The sequence below is a fragment of the Panthera leo genome, chromosome A2 (assembly GCF_018350215.1).
Source record: "Panthera leo isolate Ple1 chromosome A2, P.leo_Ple1_pat1.1, whole genome shotgun sequence".
In the NCBI taxonomy this organism is placed as follows: domain Eukaryota; kingdom Metazoa; phylum Chordata; class Mammalia; order Carnivora; family Felidae; genus Panthera; species Panthera leo.
The window spans coordinates 166,966,510-166,985,741 of record NC_056680.1 but is presented as its reverse complement, the minus strand read 5'-3'; the positions used below and the strand labels follow the sequence as shown (position 1 = coordinate 166,985,741).

The following is a 19,232-nucleotide window of genomic DNA, read 5'->3' as shown; positions in this document are numbered from 1 at the left end:
CTTCTCTCTTTCTTGTTTTAATTTCCATCCTAGTCCTCATGTTCTCCTTCTGTTTGTAGGCTGGGCTGGTATTCTGTTTTCCTGTCTCCTTCCCTGTTTTCTTCTTCTCTCTCTTGTCAGAACGGCTTTCTCCAAGGGTTTGGGGCAAAGAACCCATGGGTCCTGGTGCTGCCTCCCTTTCAGCTCCCTCTTCCCTTCTCTTAGTTTTCGATTTTTTGCCTCCTTCTTTTGCCCCCTCCTTTCTCCCTCAAACAGATTTTTCACCTGTTTTTTTTCATGTAGGTCTTGCAAGATTCACTCCTTCAAAATAGTGTACCAACGAAACCTGATCCCCAGAGACTTCAGGAAAAAACCCAGTAATGGCAGATGTTCTCATGGGGTTATTAGCTGTAGAAAGGTTCAGAGAATTTTCATCTGACCAGGAGAGAAGATGGCTGGGTGGGGAGACCAGCTGTTGTCCTGGGGACTCCAACACTAGGAGGAGACTGAGGGATGCCAGGCCAGCTGGTGTTGGATCCTAACATTCAATGGGGAAGTGCAGATGGCCACACCAGCAGGTGCCCCGGGGACTGCAACGCTAGGAGGAAGTAGCTGGTGGTCATACCGGCTGGCACGATGGGACTCAAACCCGGGGAGGAGTTACCAGGTGGCCACACCGGCTGGTCCGATGGGATTCTAACCTGGGGAGGAACTAGCTGGTGGTTACACCGGCTGGTCTGATGGGATTCTAACCCGGGGAGGAACTAGCTGGTGGTTATACTGGCTGGTCCGATGGGATTCTAACCCGGGGAGGAACTAGCTGGTGCTTACACCGGCTGGTCTGATGGGATTCTAACCTGGGGAGGAACTAGCTGGTGGTTACACCAGCTGGTCTGATGGGATTCTAACCTGGGGAGGAACTAGCCGGTGGTTATACTGGCTGGTCCGATGGGATTCTAACCCGGGGAGGAACTAGCTGGTGGTTACACCGGCTGGTCTGATGAGATTCTAACCTGGGGAGGAACTAGCTGGTGGTTACACCGGCTGGTCCGATGGGATTCTAACCCGGGGAGGAGCTAGCTGGTGGTTACACTGGCTGGTCTGATGGGATTCTAACCCGGGGAGGAACTAGCTGGTGGTCATACCGGCTGGCACGATGGGACTCGAACCTGGGGAGGAAGGAGGGGTCTCTAGTTCTACATGGACTCTTTCATTCAGCCATGTTTTTTGGATACACTAGTTATTTCTAAATATCTTCTCTGTCTGAAGCTCAAATTGGATATGTTCTTTGTTTATTTTACACTTTTAAAATAAAATATAAGTGAAGCCTCCAATCTTAGGACTGCAGGAAAGTTGGGGCTTTTTGATGCTGCCCTGGATCTAACCAGCTCAGAAATGTAATCTCTGGTGTCTACTGCACAGAGGGCAGCATGGGAGGTTTTCATCCTGACCGTGGCCACACCAGCCTCCTCCTGATTTTATGGGTGCTGTCACATCTGACTCTTTAGATGACTTATGTATGTGCTGAACATCCCTAGCAGCTAGAACGTTCCTAGGGTGTTAGGACAACTCTAGTGATTAGGACATCTTCAGTGCTTAGGACATCTTTGTGTGGTTAAGATATCTCTGGGTGGTTAGGACATCCCTGGTGGTTAGGACATCCCTGGTGGTTAGGACATCCCTGGTGGTTAGGACATCCCTGGTGGTTAGGACATCCCTGGTGGTTAGGACATTCCTGATGGTTAGGACATCCCTGGTGGTTAGGACATCGCTGGTGGTTAGGACATCCCTCATGGTTGACATCCTGGTGGTTAGGACATCCCTGGTGGTTTAGGACATCCCTGGTGGTTAGGACATCCCTGGTGGTTGGGACATCCCTCATGGTTGACATCCCTGGTGGTTAGGACATCCCTGGTGGTTAGGACATCCCTGGTGGTTAGGACATCCCTCATGGTTGACATCCCTGGTGGTTAGGACATCCCTGATGGTTAGGACATCCCTGGTGGTTAGGACATCCCTGGTGGTTAGGACATTCCTGGTGGTTTAAGACATCCCTGGTGGTTAGGACATCCCTGGTAGTTAGGACATCCCTCATGGTTGACATCCCTGGTGGTTAGGACATCCCTGATGGTTAGGACATCCCTGGTGGTTAGGACATTCCTGGTGGTTTAAGACATCCCTGGTGGTTAGGACATCCCTCGTGGTTGACATCCCTGGTGGTTAGGACATCCCTGGTGGTTAGGACATCCCTCATGGTTGACATCCCTGGTGGTTAGGACATCCCTGGTGGTTTAGGACATCCCTGGTGGTTAGGACATCCCTCGTGGTTGACATCCCTGGTGGTTAGGACATCCCTGGTGGTTAGGACATCCCTGGTGGTTAGGACATCCCTCATGGTTGACATCCCTGGTGGTTAGGACATCCCTGATGGTTAGGACATCCCTGGTAGTTGGGACATTCCTGGTGGTTAGGACATCCCTCATGGTTAAGACATCCCTGGTGGTTAGGACATTCCAGATGGTTAGGACATCCCTGGTAGTTAGGACATTCCTGGTGGTTAGGACATCCCTCATGGTTGACATCCCTGGTGGTTAGGACATCCCTGGTGGTTTAGGACATCCCTCATGGTTAGGACATCCCTGGTGGTTAGGACATTTCAGATGGTTAGGACATCCTGGGTGATGAGGTAGGACATCCTAGGTGGTTATCTTGGTGTAGGATTTATTTCCTGTGTAATAATGAAATTATGGTTTTTGTGTTGTGGGCTGCAGTCACTTATGATGTATTTCACAGTAACAGCATCATCTGCTTTTTTGGAGAAACGCATTTCACAACCTTGGTTTCAAAATACTATTTTTAAAAAATGTGTCTGGTTGACTTACAAGAAAGCTTTAGGGAGTAACCAAAACAACTGTGGAAATATGGGGACAACCACAAGGGAGGCAATGGGAGAGATCTTAGCCAGGTAGGAAGTCACCAGATGGTGATGAGGGAGTCTGTGTGTTCTCATTGTAGCTGTCCCAAAGTTCTTGTTAAAGTTTCTGAACCTGTTTCCTCACCTCTGAAACTCAGAATTTAAGCAAGGCTGACAGCTCTCGTGTCATGTCCCGGGAACCCCAGGTGTCCTTGCACTGGGGTGGAGGCGGGACAGGGTGGAGGCAGCCACATAAAGCCTCAGAGACCTTCCACATTTGCACACCCCCCGCCCCGTCCTGCTGAGGTTTAATGAACACGTGGCCTTTTACCTTTTATTTGTTGAAATAGTGCCCCATAATTTCATTTTAATAGAGTTCCCCTCCATTATTATTTTTAAGTAGGCTGTACACTCCACACTCAGCATGGAGCCCAATGTGGGGCTTGAACTCATGAACCTGCGATCAGGACCTGAGCTGAGACCAAGAGTTGGATGCTGAACAGACTGAGCCCGCAGATGCCCCTGCTCTTCCTTATTTTCAAGTGGAGTCAGTTGATGAACGGGCTTCTCAGGTTCCTTCTACTCTGCGATGCTCACATTTCTCTGCAGTGTGGTGTGGCTCCCTAGGGCTGACCAGGAGCAGTTCAGATGGGGTCTGGTGACCCCAGATCAGTCCCGTGGCGCTGTGGCAGCCACGGGGCAGCTGCTGGCCCCCGATAATTAGCTGTCCTGGTCGCCAGCTAAGAGTTTTCCTCCCAGGGCCCGCTTCCGTCGCCTTGGTGTGGTTGGGGCAGAAGACCGCTTGTTCAGGGACCCGGGACCTGGGCGTGTCTGGTTGAGGGGCGGTGGAGAGAGAAAGCACGAGCGCCCATGGACGGCAGACCACCGTCACCCACATCGCCCCTCCTGAAAGCATAACCCCTAAGTGTGGGTCCCGCAAGGTAAGTGCTAAACACACAGACGTCACATGGCAGAAGCCGGACAGGGAAGCTAACTAGATAAATGGGTGGAGAAGGCCGAGCAGCCACGTTAACGCAGCTGCAGTGGGGGCCCCGGGGACAATATTAGGACTGCCCTTCCGGGAGGGGGTGCAGAGGTGCTCAGGAAGGTCTCAACGGTGGAGACGGGGTTGGGTCAGAGGGGGTCCCGTGTGCTCCAGGCGCCGAGGAGCTGGCACGGGCCTTTGGGGGTGACTTCTGCAGGAAGCACACGTGTGGGGAGGGGCCTGCTCACGCCCGCCTCGTGCCCCGTGTCTGTGAGGTTTGTGTGACCCGGTGAGCAGACGGAGCGACCAGCAGGTTCTGTGCCGGGAAGCGCCACGAGCATTCCATTTTCAGAGGCCCTTCTGTGGTGTCTTGGGGGCGAAGAAGGGAAGGGTGGGGCTAGAAAAGGAGAAGCCAGGCAGGAGACCCATAGCGGGAGACCAGTGACCCCGGGGGGCACAGATGCGAGCCTGGACTAGCGCTGGAACTGGAGCCGTGGACAGACGGACACAGGGAATTTTTGAGGGTAAAAATAGTTGGTTTCCACGGCCGATTGGGTCAGAAAGTCAAAAGGATCAGCATAAGCGTAACGACCGTGGCCGTCGCTGGGGCTGTTTGTCACATGTCGTAACGTGGCCCGCGCTCACGGATTTGGGGCTTGGTGGTGGCAGCGATCCGTCCCGCCCACCGTGCACATGGTTTCTGGTGCTCCTTACATGTGGCACGGGCCCCGCTGGAAGACAGTTGGGCCCCTTTGCAGAAACCTGGGACAGAGTCTACAAGATGGACGCGTGACACGACCTTCATCCCAGCATGCTGCATGTCTGAGTCGGTGGGCGTTCCGTGGGCAACAGCATCCGACAGCCCACGTGAGGGCAGGTGTTAAGAACAGAACAGGCAGTGATCCTCCCTGTGACTTGTGATTTCGCTGCCTCTTCAGGCCTGCAAGCCTCGTACACCTGCTTACGGTAAATAGGCTCTTGGTTTTGTCTTTAACTGTAGATTTGTTTTAGCTCATGGCGGTGAAAGAACTGTGAACATAAGGAAACCTAAGTTTATGTTTGTGGTTTTTAGTAAGAGTGATGAAGGGATTTTCGTCAATACTAAGCTGTCGGGGAGTCTTGGCCTTTAACCAGGGGCCACGGCAGCTCAGTCCCGCAGGACCTGTCTGGGGAGCCTGTCCTGCCCGGGTCTGAGGGGAGTCCCAGCCCCACCCGTCTACTCACCAGCTCACCCTCCTCCGTTGGCTTCCTGTCACATATCAGGCTTCAAAGGAGACATTCACCAGACCAGGCCACTTTCCCTTAATTTGTGGACGTATGAATTCCAAAATCTCTCGCGTTTTACTTACAAATTAGTATTTGGGGAAATATATCATTAGCAGGGATACGGATTCTGTAACTTTCCCTAAATAGGCGCTGCTCCGGATAAAACCATGATGTCTAAATAGCACATAAGCATGTGAGAGCCTGCTAAGCTTCTTCCCCCCTCCCGAGCCCTCTGGTTCCTCTAAATCGCTGTCTGTGCCGCCACGACAGACCCCAGCGTGCACTGTGCTTGGCGTATAGAAACAGCTGCGTTCACGCAGCGGCCGAGCAGGGCTCAGAGAGGGCTGCTCCCTTCCCAATGCAACTGCCTCTGAAGACCATGCTAATTGTCAGTAACAACCGCTACCTCTGTTACAAAGGGGACTGAAGGCAAAAATGAGACCCGGACAGTCGAAAGAAGCTACGGACCCGCTGCACTGTCTGGCCCGGGCCGCTAGTCTGTGTGGCCTGGCCCTTCCGATCTGTGTGTCAGGTGCCGAACAGAGCCCCCGCTCCACACCGCGAAGCCTTTTCTGAGCGCTTTAGTTTTCGTTCGGTGTTTTACATTTCTGCCCCTGAATCTTACTTGCTGCTGTTGCCCTGGTCATCTGAGTAGGGGACACAGACACACAGGCCATCGTCCTCCCGATGGCTCTGAGTGTGTGTGCACTTCAGCGTAAGTGAGGTTATTTGATGCCCACACTTGCTGTGTAAGTTGTGTTCTTGCAGCTGGACTGGACACGCGGGTCTGCAGGCTGCACGGTTCGGTGTCTGAAAGTCTGACACCATCTCCCAGTGCGGTGGCCACGGGGGACTAGCGGCCTTGAGGTCTGCGGGGGAGTAAGCGGCTGGTGCACTCTCTCAAGGGAGGGTTGAGAACAAAAGCCAATCCAAGCATATTGTACCTTAAGGATCTTTGCCTGCGTTTCTTAAATATTAAAAATATTCTTCGGGCAGGTGTCAGATAAGGGGGCAGGTGAGGGTGTGGCCGGTTGCACTGCTGTTCTGCACACCAACCTGCCAGGCTGACGACTCTCAGTGCGGGGTGGGTGGGGCGCCTCTGCCTCTTCTGGAATTGCGGCTTTCTCCTCTGGGCTGCGAACTGCCAGACCTCTGTTGCACGCAGAGGTCGCCCTCCCCACCCAGGGCTGGGTGTGTCTTTCCTCCTGCCCGCAGACGCAGGGCCCTGAACTGCATCCCTGGGGGGCATGTCACTGCACACCCTGTCACCCCGACTGGGAGGAGGACGTGTAGTCTCATGGGACAGTCACAAAGCCGCACAGCCACCACCAGAGCAAGCAGGTGCCCTGTGGCGCCCAAACCCCACTAATGCTTTGTGTTCTTGCTCTGTTCCCGTTCTGTTGGTAGGTAACATCTGTTGTTTATTGAGCACCTACTGTGTAACGTTTGTCTAAGTGCAGCGGCAGGAATGAAGGAAGCGGTGGAAAGTCACCTGGGTGAACATGCAGAGAGCGGCCAGGTCGCTGAGCATCGGTCCCTGGGGCCCCTCAGCCCTCGACCCTGCAAGAGGTCTCATCCCCCTTGTGGTCCTGAGGACATCTGCCCTCCTGTTACCCACTTGTCACCGTCTCCTTAGCCTCTGCTTCACAGGCAGGCACTCCCTGGGGCACAGGCGGGCGCTCCTTAGGGCGCAGGCGGGCGCTCCCCCGGGCGTCTTCCTGCCATCCGCCTGAGGAGGCACATCTGGCCTGGCTCGCAGATGCTGGTGGGCAGGAAGCAGCCTGCAGGGCGTGTCTGCGTGCTGCTCGGACGCTGGTCCGAGTCCTGTCCTCACGGCCTTTTCAAGGGCCACTGGCAATCTTTCGGCAACTAAAGAGCATCAGAGGCGTATGTTTCACCAGAAACCTTTAAACCACGGAGCCGATGGGGTGTCTCAGCCGGGCGGGCTGCTCCGTGTAGTCAGCTGTCCCTTTCATTGATCTGCTTCTTGGAACGAACTGACCGGTCATTTGCCCGGACTGACCAGTCGGATCGAGTCGGAGCCCCCCGACCAGGCTCCGCGGGTCTGTCAGTGCCGAGTGGCGGCAGGCGTTCTGCACCCCGTCACCGCCCGGCTTTGCGGGAGCGCACTTGGGTGCTTTGGCAAAGACGAGAAGGGCCCTTTCCCTCCAAGGGGAGCGGAAGATGCCACTGGGCGCGAGCGTTCAGCTGTTCTGTTTGGAGCTGTGGGTTACATCTGCCAGATACGAAGCGCCAGCTGCCTTGCTGGGTGCGTGTGTGCGCGCCTGTGCACACGCGTGTGGGAGTGCCAGGACTGACTTGGGGAAGACGGTGGCGAGTGGAGGTTGGGGCGCCGAGCGTTCCAAGACAGGCTCAGGCCAAGAACGCACATCCCCCCGAGCGCCAGCTCTGAGGAGGCCTGCGCTCACCCCCAGCCTGGGAAATGCTCCGATCCATTGGTGCGGATCCAGGGCGGTGGGGTGCACCCCGGAGAAGAGAGCCACCCTGCTGTCCTCAGTGCGTGAGTAGGGGGACAGAAAAGGGCCTGTGTGCTTGAAAGGCTCTACCTGGGTCATCTCAAAGTACAACAATTTAAGAGAAATGTAAAAAGAAATGCTAGTTACTAAAAAAAAAAATGCACACATCCAAAGAAGAGGAGATCTTCCGAGGCATCTGCAAGCAGCCTGGGCCACGGGCGTGGACACGGGAGTCAGAACTGCCCTCAGGAACCAGGGCACAGTTTTCCACAGCGATGAGCGTATTTAAAATCTGTTCATCAATAACGAGGCACAAGAAGACAGCCGTTGCTTTGGCAGGCGGACCTCAGTTTATCACAGTGTGGTTTGTGCTGTATTTCTCACTTATTAGGGGAGGGGGCCCTCGGTAACTTTCCGTCGATGCCTGGTAAAGAGGCTGTGTCCGCCACAGGTGGGGGTTGCCGGGGGGCGGAGGGGGCCCAGACTCCCGCCCGTGGGCTCCTCTGATCCGCTCCCTGCGGTGGCAAAGACGTTGGACAGTCCGGGGGTGGGAACTCTGCTTGCGACGACCGAGGCTCCGTCTCAGGCCACTCGGTTGCTGTAACGGCCCCACAGATGGGTGGCTTATTGGCACAGGCTCGTGTTCCGGAGGCCGGACGCTCGAGAACGGGGTGCAGCGTGGTCTGGCGAGGGTCCTCTTCTGGGGCACGGTGTCCTCACCTGGCAGGAGAGGGCGCTCTGGGGTCTTCCTCATAAGGGCACCAGCCCCGTTTACGAAGCCCGATCCTCGTGACCTAATCGCCCCCAAGGCCTCGCCTCCTACTACCTAAAGCTCTGGGTCAGGATTTCAAACATCCAGACCACTCCTGAGGTCCAGGCCGTGGGTCTACTTTTTCTTCCCATTTTTGTAAGTATCCCTGCCCCGGGCGTGCTCAGGAAGCAAATCTGAACCGGGACAGTCGTTTAAGCCAGATGGCGTGGGTGCCAGTCCTTGGTGATCCTCGCAGGCGGGCTTCATCTCCCTCCGCTCACTGAAGCCCTCAGGGGCCGATGGGACGAAGGCGAGAGGGCTTCTTGGGTTCACACCACGCCCGCCTAAGGGCCCACCACAGAGGCCTTTGCACAGGAGGTGTGCCGTGAGGACGGCAGGGTTCGGGGCGGCACGGGAAGCGCGTCGCCACCCGTGGAGTGAGCACGGGGCGAGAGGGAGCCCCCGCCGTCACGTCACGCGCGTTCGTGCCAGAGCACACTCCCCTCGCGGGGTCTGCCGGCGCTTCTCCGGGCTTCCCGGGACCCGTCCGCCCCGCGGGGCTGCCGTGCGTGGTGGCGCGCAGCCCAGGGCAGGGGGCACAGACCCCCGGCCCTCCGGGGGACCTGGCGAGATCACCTCACGTGGGCTTCAACACCGTCTTCAAAACAGAGGTTGGCAGATTCTGGCCCATGAACCAGCCACCTGCTCTCGTAAATGAAGTTTTATGGGAAATAAGGTTACCAGAAGTACGCGTTTGCCAGGGCTGCGGTAACAGGATGCCAGACTGGGTGGACCGACCAAGAGCAGCTTGTTTTCTCACAACTCGGAAGGCCGGGCGTCCAAAATCACAGCGTTGTCAGCACTGGCTCGTCCTGAGGCCACTCTCCTTGGCGTGTGGGCCTCCCTCTTCTCTGTCCTCACGTGGTCTTTTCTCTGTGTGTCCACGTCTCCTCGGCTCACGAGGACACCAGTCGGATCGGATCAGGGCCCGCTCTGAGCGCCTCATTTTACCGTAATCGCCTCTGCAGAGACCCTATATCCAAGTACAGTCACCTTCCGGTATGTCGGAGTGTAGGGCTTCAGCATTTGAATTTTGGGTTGGCAGGGGACACGATTCAGCCCGTGACACCAGATTTAGCAAATGAAAATACAGGACGCCAATTAAGTTAAATTTCACACAAATGGCAGGTTCTGCATAGAATAGACTTATCTTAAAAAATTATTTCTTATTCACGTGAAATTGTGATTTATCTGGAAATGCCCTTTTATTTTCAGCCCTGATTACAACATAGTTCTCTCTCGTGCACATTTTGCCTCCGTTTTCATGCCGCAGTGACCAAGTTGAATGGCGAAGGCTACCCCAATTCCTTTGAAAGTTCACATGAAAAATTAGCCACCACCTTGGGAAGCAAGAATACGGAACTTGAAATGACTTCTAAGGACCAGGGTTTGCGTTCAGAACCCACAGCGGTGTAATGAGTGTGTGTTAACTTAAAACCTCTGAAGACCCGCCACCGAGGAACTGGGGTAGGGGCGGGGAGTTTACCTTCTCTATCAGTTTCAAGTATATGTCCTCCGGTTTCCTGTAAGCACTTCCTAACGTTCTCTTTCTTTAATGTATGTACTTGGTTTTGACCAACATCGTTGCTTAGGTTTCTCGTCTTGTCCACTGGCGATTATCTCAGTTTCTTTCTCTCTTTATTTCCCTTCTTACTTGCTGTTTTCATTGAAGGTGTTTGTTTAAACTTGTTTTCTGTTGTGATTACTGTGGCGTGGATCCCATCCAGCTCTATCCTAACACCTGCTGTGTTCTGACAAAGTAAATACAAGCATTTAAAACCTGAGAAGCCGAAGGGTGTCAACAAATTGGAGGAAATTTAGAGAAAAGCACAGAAATAGTTAAGAAGCTGGAGGATTTTTTTTTTTTTTTTTTTTTTTTTTTTTTTTTTGCCAGGAAAGTGTAAATGAGCTAAGCGCATTTGCCTTAGCAAAGAGGTGACAGCGGCGGGGAAGAACCACCGCCAAGAATTTTCAGTGTGGCAATCCCAAGGAGAGAATTATTTTAGGTTTGCAGAGCGAATTTAATTACCATGAGAGAAAGGAGCTGATTGACCAGATGTCAATGGAGGAAAAGCCTTCCATGTGAAGTTGGGCTCAGTGGAAGGGTAGGGGGAGAACGAGACCGATGGCCACCCACACCCCAAGACGCAGCAGGAAGTGAGGTCAAGGGTGGGGAAGGAGGGTAATTGTGTGTTGAGAGTGAGCCTACTCACCGTCAGTCCTCGGCGGCCTCCTCTTGGACTTGGCGTCTGTACAGTCGCCCTCCCCTCCCCCCATGCCTGTCTCCACTCCTAATCCCCTTCGAGTGTCTGCTTCTCCCACAATCCTCAGGACGCTGGCCAGGCAGGGCTTGGGAACCTCGTCAGCCACGTCAGAAGTCGCCACGCCACGCTGATTCACCTCCACAGTGGTCGTGGGTCCCATCCCAGCCCCTTGACTGCCGACTGCATCTCCAGTGTGGGCCTCAGTCACGGGCAGACGCCTGTCCTCCACCAAGCCCGCTAATTCTGGAAGAAAAAGAGGGTGTGGGGACGGACGGGGAAGGTCTGAGGGACACAGCCCCACCGGGCGTCTGCAGCTCAGGGGTCAGGAGGGTCAAGCAGTGCAGTCAACGTCTCCCCCAGAAGCCACTGGAGACCCACGCACACCAGGGTGTGCTCCACAGGTGTGGCCCGATGTTCTCTTTTTAACCAGTGTCTTAAATAGCCGAGTAAGCTGAAGTGTGAGGCAGGAGACACATTTATTGAGGCACCATTGACAGATCGTAATACGTGCACGGCGTGCATGGCAATGACTTGGTATGCCTGTGTGCTCTGGGAGGGTCCCCAAAGCCAGGTTAGTCGTCCGCCCGTCACCTCCGATGGAAGCCCCCAGTTAGGGCTCCCACAAGGACGCGGGCCTGACTGAGGGACGGACGGGTCGCTGCTCTCACCCACTCTTCTTCGCTGCTGGTTGGTTTCTTGATTACTGTCTGTGCATTTTGACTTGAACTTAAGCAGAATTGGGGCAGTTAATACAGAAATGGGAAAACGAACATAAGCTCTTAAAGGGGCGTTTTAAAAGCAAACCTGAGCCCAGATGTGACCACACCCCTTCCAGAACTGCTTCTGTGGGCCCAGACTTGGACGCTTCACGTACAGAGTTAGCGGGCAGCGCCTGTCTTTCCTTCAGCGCAGCAATGAGACCGAGGCCCTGGGTGGCCTGGACCCAGTGCGCCCCCACCCCACAGAGGTCCTCACCCCGTGCCCCTCCTAGTCACCTGGGCACTAAGTAAATGAGACTCCTAGGACATGTCTGGTCTCCCTCGACCAGAAGATGGCCTCTGTTTGATGTGCCCCGGTTGCGAAAATCAACTGTCCTTAATTATCACGACCCTTTTCTTCAAGGAGCTCACTTGTTCTGAGTTAGTTTTCAGAATGTGCCGGTGTTCCTTTGCAAACACATTCTTGTATAATTTTAAAGCAAAGAAGCACCAAGAAGCATCATCCTGCCCTTTGCCATAGTGTTTGTTAACATTATTAATCTGATTTAAGTGGAAATTATCCTTTACATTGCTTCCCACATATACACACTTTTTTCTCTTTAAAACGGAAGGCTATGTACCAAATGCTGTGTTTTCCTTTCCTGCAAAGGCGAATGGGGCTGTTTTAACACAGATTAGTGGAGGTGCAATAGCCGAGCTCTGTAGGTGGTGAGACTCGGTTATCATTTGTATGATTAGTTTCACCTTGTAGCTGTGTCTCCGAAAATGCAATTAACAGTTTCATATTCAGCATAGCTAGCTTTTATTCCTGCCGCATGCGGCGCGACATTTGCATCATAAAAAAAACTAATTGGTAAACACAGTCTTGCCAGCTTCTCTGCAATCCACCCAATTCTCTTCCTGTTAATTGGCTCAGCTCCAACACACACGGGATAGAATTTCAAAGGACGCCGCAGATTGGGACGCCTTGGAGCACTTGTGTTTCACAGAACCGACTCCAAGGAGGCTGGGGAAAATATTTTAAATTAATGCCGAACGCAGGCATCGCTCTGTCCAGGCGTTGCCACGGAAACCATTCTGTCTGCTGATGTGATGGGGGTGCGTGTGTCCACTGGGATCCGTCCCTGATGACCTTCAGAGAGGCGGTGGGCCGCAGGGACCCCCTGCCCCGGGGTGGGGGGGGGGGGAGGCCCAGCCGCGGCGCCTGGATCTCCCTTTGTGTCTCCGGCCCACCCCCCCCCCCCCCCACCCCCCAGCCCTTCCGAGCGCCTTGCCCCGGCGCGAGGTCACACATCCCCCTCGAGAGGCCCGAGAGGGCCGCGGCTGGGGACACGGGGAGGCCTGCCCCTTCTCTGCGTCGAAACGTCACGACACAGCCCCTCCCGCGCCTCCCCGCCCAGCCGCCTCCTCTCCGCCTTCCCCTCTTCCGAACACTCAAAACAGGCAGACGGTGCCTTACAGAGAAGCATCGTTTTCCTCGGAGAAAAATGGGTGACCTCCGATTTGCTGCGTTTTGGCTTGAATAAAAAAGTTCTTGGAAGAGGTTATTACCCCTAGAGCGAAGGAAACCGTGCCGTCCGCGCGGGGATCCTGCAGAGGCTTCGAGGCGGAAGGGCTGTGTAGACGAGGCTCCATCCAACGGCCAGTCCACGAGACCCACGAGGGAGGGGGTGGAGCTTGTCCCCTGATGTGAATGACGTTTCATTAGCCAGACTGTTTCCCTTCTCGTCCCTCGCCTTCCCTCCTCTCCCTCCCCGCGCCCCCCCCCCCCCCACCTTGTCCCCCTGGATCCTAGGCTCTGTACCTTTTTATCTCAGTTCCCACCTCTGATGAACAGATGCTTTTATCCAGTGTTTCACATGGGGACTGTCAGACAACTGTAACAGACAGACACATTTATAATCTGTTTTGAACTCCCATAAATAGCTATTTGCTTAACTGACAGAAAATAAATATCTCATATGTTGTCTGCTAGTGGCGAGAAACAGCTCTTTTTAGTTAAAAATTAACAAAACGAGCCACTGGTAAGTAAAGAGAAAATGGCAATGCTTTCTCTAAAATTGGATTCCAAATATGTACATGGTGGGGGGGGGGGGGGTGGACCAGGAACAGGTGTGTGTTTGTACCTGTCCTCAGCAGGTAAGAGTAAAACAAAATGTGAAATGGGGCCGGATTGTGCTGGACACAGAAGTGGGACAGACTTCCAAACTGAGAGCAAGCAGGTGCTTGTGCCTGGGGTGGTGCCCTGCACCTTTCCTTCAACCCTCACCCTAGGGACACATGCTTCGTGCTTCAGTCAAGAGCCCCTGACGCTTTTGCCACAAGTTATCTAAAAGTATCTTGAATTTCTTTTTTTTTTAAATCAGGAATTTGTTCATTTAGGATTTTAGGTCACAAACAAAACGAATAAACAGAAAACAATAACAAACGGAGAAAAGGTAACAGAAGATATTATGGCTTAGAGAAGCTCAAAGATAGACAAGGAAGCAATTAGATCCACACGGAACAGGAATGAGGCAAGATTGGCGCCCGGCTGGTCCGCGAGGAAAGGTCAGCTAACCTCCCAGGCTCCTTGGGCCATTGCAGCTAGAATTGTTTTCCTCTGCTCTGCCTAAGCCTCCCTTTTCAATCATTTGCCTTTCTCTGTGGGATTTGCAAGATAAAAGGGAAGAAAAAAGAGAAACAAATGAGAGAGGAAGCAGGGAAGAAAGATATTCTGGAGAGTGTATGCGCTTAAAAATTAGGAACTGAAAGTAAATTTCTGAATTAAAGAAGACTTTGCATCCTTGTTTTGGAGCAAAGGAAAAGATAGACGGATAGAGGTCAAGGACGGTTGATGGGTGAGTGGACGGATGCGCAGAGCATGTTCATGGTGGCCAGCACCCTGCCTAATGGAATGGCATCTTGGCAACTTGCCTAATTTGCTAACAAGGAGACTGGCTGAGAAGAGAAGGCATAAGGTGAGGATTCTGCCCTAGAAATTCAGAGAACAAAGTGTTTTCTTCAAGGAATGTGCTATTCAGCCGATGAGAGCCTTGATGTGAGCAGGAGAAAGCTGGTCCCAGGTATGGGAGGTAGCATTAGTTCTCTTTCATGGCTAGGTTTTTGCCAGTCACGTAGATTATTTCTTCCCATCCAGTGGAGAAACTCTTGGGGAATGACAGACCCAGATCTCCACTGTGAGCATCATGCCTTTTCAAAAAACTTTTATTTATTTTATTTTTTAAATTTACATCCAAGTTAGTTAGCATACAGTGCAACGCAGATTTCAGGAGTAGATTCCTTAATGCCCCTTACCCACAAAGCCCATCCCCCCTCCCACAACCCTCCAGCAACCCTCTGTTTGTTCTCCATATTTAAGAGTCTGTTATGTTTTCGTCCCCCTCCGTTTTTATATTATTTTTGCTTCCCTTTATGTTCATCTGTTTTGTACATTAAAGTCCTCATATGAGTGAAGTCACATATTTGTCTTTCTCTAATTTCGCTTAACATAATACCCTCCAGTTCCATCCACGTAGTTGCAAATGGCAAGATTTCATTCTTTTTGATTGCCGAGTAATACTCCATTGTATGTATATACCATATCTTCTTTACCTGTTTATCCACCAATGAATATTTGGGCTCTTTCCATACTTTGGCTATTGTCGATAGTGCTGCTATAAACATGGGGGTGAATGTGTCCCTGTATCCCGTGGATAAATACCTAGTAGTGCCATTGCTGGGTCATAGGGTAGTTCTATTTTTAGTTTTTTGAGGAACCTCCATACTGTTTTCCAGAGTGGCTGCACCAGCTTGCATTCCCACCAACAATGCAAAAGAGATCCTCTTTCTCCGCATCCTCGCCAACATCTGTTGTTGCCTGAGTTGTTAATGTGAGCCATTCTGACAGGTGTAAGGTGGTATCTCATTGTGGTTTTGATTTGTATTTCCCTGATGATGAGTGATGTTGAGCATTTTCTCATGTGTCGGTTGGCCATCTGGACGTCTTCTTTGGAGAAGTGTCTATTCATGTCTTTTGCCCATTTCTTCACTGGATTATTTGTTTTTTGGGTGTTGAGTTTGATAAGTTCTTTGTAGATTTTGGATACTAACCCTTTATCTGATATGTCATTTGCAAATATCTTCTCCCATTCTGTCGGTTGCCTTTTAGTTTTGCTGATTGTTTCCTTCGCCGTGCAGACGCTTTTTATTTTGATGAGGTCCCAGTAGTTCATTTTTGCTTCTGTTTCCCTTGCCTCCGGAGACGTGTTGAGTAAGAAGGTGCTGTGGCAGAGGTCAAGCAGAGGTTTTTGCCTGCTTTCTTCTCGAGGATTTTGATGGCTTCCTGTCTTACATTTAGGTCTTTCATCCATTTTGAGTTTATTTTTGTGTCTGGTGTAAGAAAGTGGTCCAGGTTCATTCTTCTGCATGTCGCTGTCCAGTTTTCCCAGCACCACTTGCTGAAGAGACTGTCTTTATTCCATTGGATACTCCTTCCTGCTTTGTCAAAGATTAGTTGGCCATACATTTCTGGGTCCGTTTCTGGGTTCTCTATTCTGTTCCATTGATCTGAGTATCTGCTTTTGTGCCAGTAGCATGCTGTCTTGATGGTTACAACTTTGTAATGCAGCTTGAAGTCTGGGATTGTGATGCCTCCAGCTTTGGTTTTCAAGATTGCTTTGGCTATTTGGGGTCTTTTCTGGTTCCATACAAATGTTAGGATTGTTTTTTCTAGCTCTGTGAAGAATGCTGGTGTTATTTTGATAGTATTGCATCGAATGTGTAGGTTGCTTTGGGTAGTACTCACATTTTAACAATATTTGTTCTTTCGATTCAGGAGCATGGAATGTTTTTCCATTTTTTGGTGTGTCTTCTTCATTTCTTTCATAAGTTTTCTATGGTTTTCAGTGTATAGATTTTCCACCTCTTTGGTTAGAGTTATTCCTAGGTATTTTATGGTTTTTGGTGCAATTGTCAATGGGATCTATTCCTTGACTTCTCTTTGTGTTGCTTCATTGTTGGTGTATAGGAATGCAACCGATTTCTGTGCATTGATTTTATATCCTGCCACTTTGCTGAATTCATGAATCACTTCTAGAAGTTTTTTGGTGGAATCTTTTGGGTTTTCCATATAGAGTATCCTGTCATCTGTGAAGAGTGAAAGTCTGTCCTCCTCCTGGCCAATTTGGGTGCCTTTTATTTCTTTGTGTTGTCTGACTGCTGAGGCCAAGAGTTCCAATACTATGCTGAATAACAATGGCAAGAGTGGACATCCCTGTCTTGTCCCTGACCTTAGGGGGAAGGCTCTCAGTTTTTTCCCATTGAGGATGATATTAGCAGTGGGTCTTTTCATATATGGCTTTTATGATCTCAAGGTATGCTCCTTCTATCCCTACTTTCTTGAGGGTTTTTATTAAGAAAGGATGCTGTATTTTGTCAAATGCTTTCTCTGCATCTATTGAGGGGATCATGTGGTTCTTGTCCTTTCTTTTATTGATGTGATGAATCACAACGATTGTTTTGCAGATATTGAACCAGCCCTGCATCCCAGGTATAAATCCCACTTGGTCGTGGTGAATAATTTTTTTAATGTATTGTTGGATCTGGTTGGCTAATATCTTGTTGAGGATTTTTGTATCCGTGTTCATCAGGGAAATTGGTCTATAGTTCTCCTTTTTAGTGGGGTCTTTGTCTGGTTTTGGAATCAAGGTAATGCTGGCTTCATAGCAAGAGTTTGGAAGTTTTCCTTCCATTTCTATTTTTTGGAACAGCTTCAAGAGAATAGGTGTTAACTCTTCCTTAAATATTTGGTAGAATTCCCCTGAAAAGCCATCTGGTCCTGGACTCTTGTTTTTGGGGAGATTTTTTTTACTACTAATTCAATTTCTTTACTGGTTTTGGGTCTGTTCGAATTTTCTATTTCTTCCTGTTTCAGTTTTGGTAATGTATATGTCTCTAGGAATTTGTCAATTTCTTCCAGATTGCCCATTTTATTGATGTATAATTGCTCATAATATTCTCTTATTGTTGTTTTTATTTCTGATGTGTTGGTTGTGATCTCTCCTCTTTCATTCTTGATTTTATTTATTTGGGTCCTTTCCTTTTTCTTTTTGATCAAACTGGTTTATCAATTTTGTTAATTCTTTCAAAGATCCAGCTTCTGGTTTCATTGATCTGTTCTACTGTTTTTTTGGTTTCAATAGCATTGATTTTTGCTTCAATCTTTATTATTTCCTGTCTTCTCCTGGTTTGGGGTTTTATTTGCTGTTCTTTTCCCAGTTCTTTAAGGTGTAAGATTAGGTTGTGTATCTGAGATCTTTCTTCCTTCTTTAGGAAGACCTGGATTGCTATGTACGTTCATCTTATGACTGCCTTTGCTGCATCCCAGAGGTTTTGGGTTGGGTGTTATCATTTTCATTGGCTTCCATGTACTTTTTAATTTCCTCTTTAACTTCTTGGTTAGCCCATTCATTCTTTAGTAGGATGTTCTTTGGTCTCCAAGTATTTGCTACCTTTCCAACTTTTTTTCTTGTGGTTGATTTTGAGTTTCATAGCTTGGTCTGAAAAATATGCATGGTATGATCTAGATCTTTTTGTACTTGTTGAGGGCTGATTTGTGGCCTAGTATGTGATCTGTTCTAGAGAACATTCCATGTACACTGGAGAATAATGTATATTCTGCTGCTTTAGGATGAAATGTTCTGAATATATCTGTTAAGTCCATCTGGTCCAGTGTGTCATCCAAAGCCATTGTTTTCTTGTTGATTTTCTGTTTAGATGATCTGTCCATTGTTGTAAGTGGGGTGTTGAAGTCCCCTACTACTATGGTATTATTTTCAGTGAGTTTCTTTATGTTTGTGATTAATTGATTTATATATTTTGGGGCTTTCACATTTGGAGCATAAATGTTTACAATTGTTAAGTCTCCTTAATTATAATATAATGCCCTTCTTCATCTCTTGTTACATTCTTTATTTTGAAGTCTAGATTGTCTAAGTATGGCTACTCTGGCTTTCTTTTGTCGACCATTAGTATGACAGATGGTTTTCCATCCCCTTACTTTCGATCTGAAGGTGTCTTTAGGTCTAAAGTGGGTCTCGTATAAACAGCATATAGATGGGCCTTGTTTTCTTATCCATTCTGTTACCCTATATCTTTTGATTGGAGCATTTAGTCCATTAACGTTTAGAGTGAGTACTGAAAGATATGAGTTTATTGTCATTATGTTTCTTGTAGAGTTGGAGTTTCTGGTGGTGTTCTCTGGTCCCTTCTAGTCTTTGTTGCTTTTGGCCTTTTTTTTTTTTTTTTTTTTTTTTTTTTTTTGTCTTTTCTCCCTTCAGAGAGTCCCCCTTAAAATTTCTTGCAGGGCTGGTTTAGTAGTAACAGACTCCTTTACTTTTTGTTTGTCTTGGAAACTTTTAATTTCTCCTATTTAAAAAAATTTTTTAAAAATGTTTATTTATTTTTGAGAGAGAGACAGAGAGAGGGACAGAGCATGAGCAGGGGAGAGGCAGAGAGAGGGAGACACAGAATCTGGAGCAGGTTACAGGCTCTGAGCTGTCAGCACAGAGCCTGACATGGGGCTCAAACTCACTGCAAGACCATGACCTGGGCTGAAGTCAGACGCTCAAACAACCGAGCCACCCAGGCACCCCATATGTCTCCTTCTATTTTTAATGACAGGCTTGCTAGATAAAGAATTCTTGGATGCATGTTTTTCTGATTCAGCACATTGAATATATCCTGCCACTCCTTTCTGGCCTGCCATGTATCTGTGGATAGGTATGCTGCAAACCTGATCTGTCTTCCCTTGTAGGTTAAGGACTTTTTTCCCTTGC

General features: G+C 49.9%; 1 protein-coding gene and 1 long non-coding RNA gene across 11 annotated transcripts in view; one reads left to right on the top strand and one right to left on the bottom strand.

Annotated features, from left to right (window-relative positions):
* The window catches only part of PTPRN2 (protein tyrosine phosphatase receptor type N2), an 811,978-nt gene that overhangs the window by 419,347 nt on the left and 373,399 nt on the right, over positions 1-19,232 (top strand). The window lies entirely within an intron of this gene.
* LOC122213069 lies at positions 12,201-13,323 on the bottom strand. The gene is made up of 3 exons (XR_006199441.1): positions 13,220-13,323; positions 12,875-13,099; positions 12,201-12,421 (listed from the first exon to the last, which is right to left on the bottom strand). It is a non-coding gene; the product is annotated as an uncharacterized LOC122213069 (long non-coding RNA).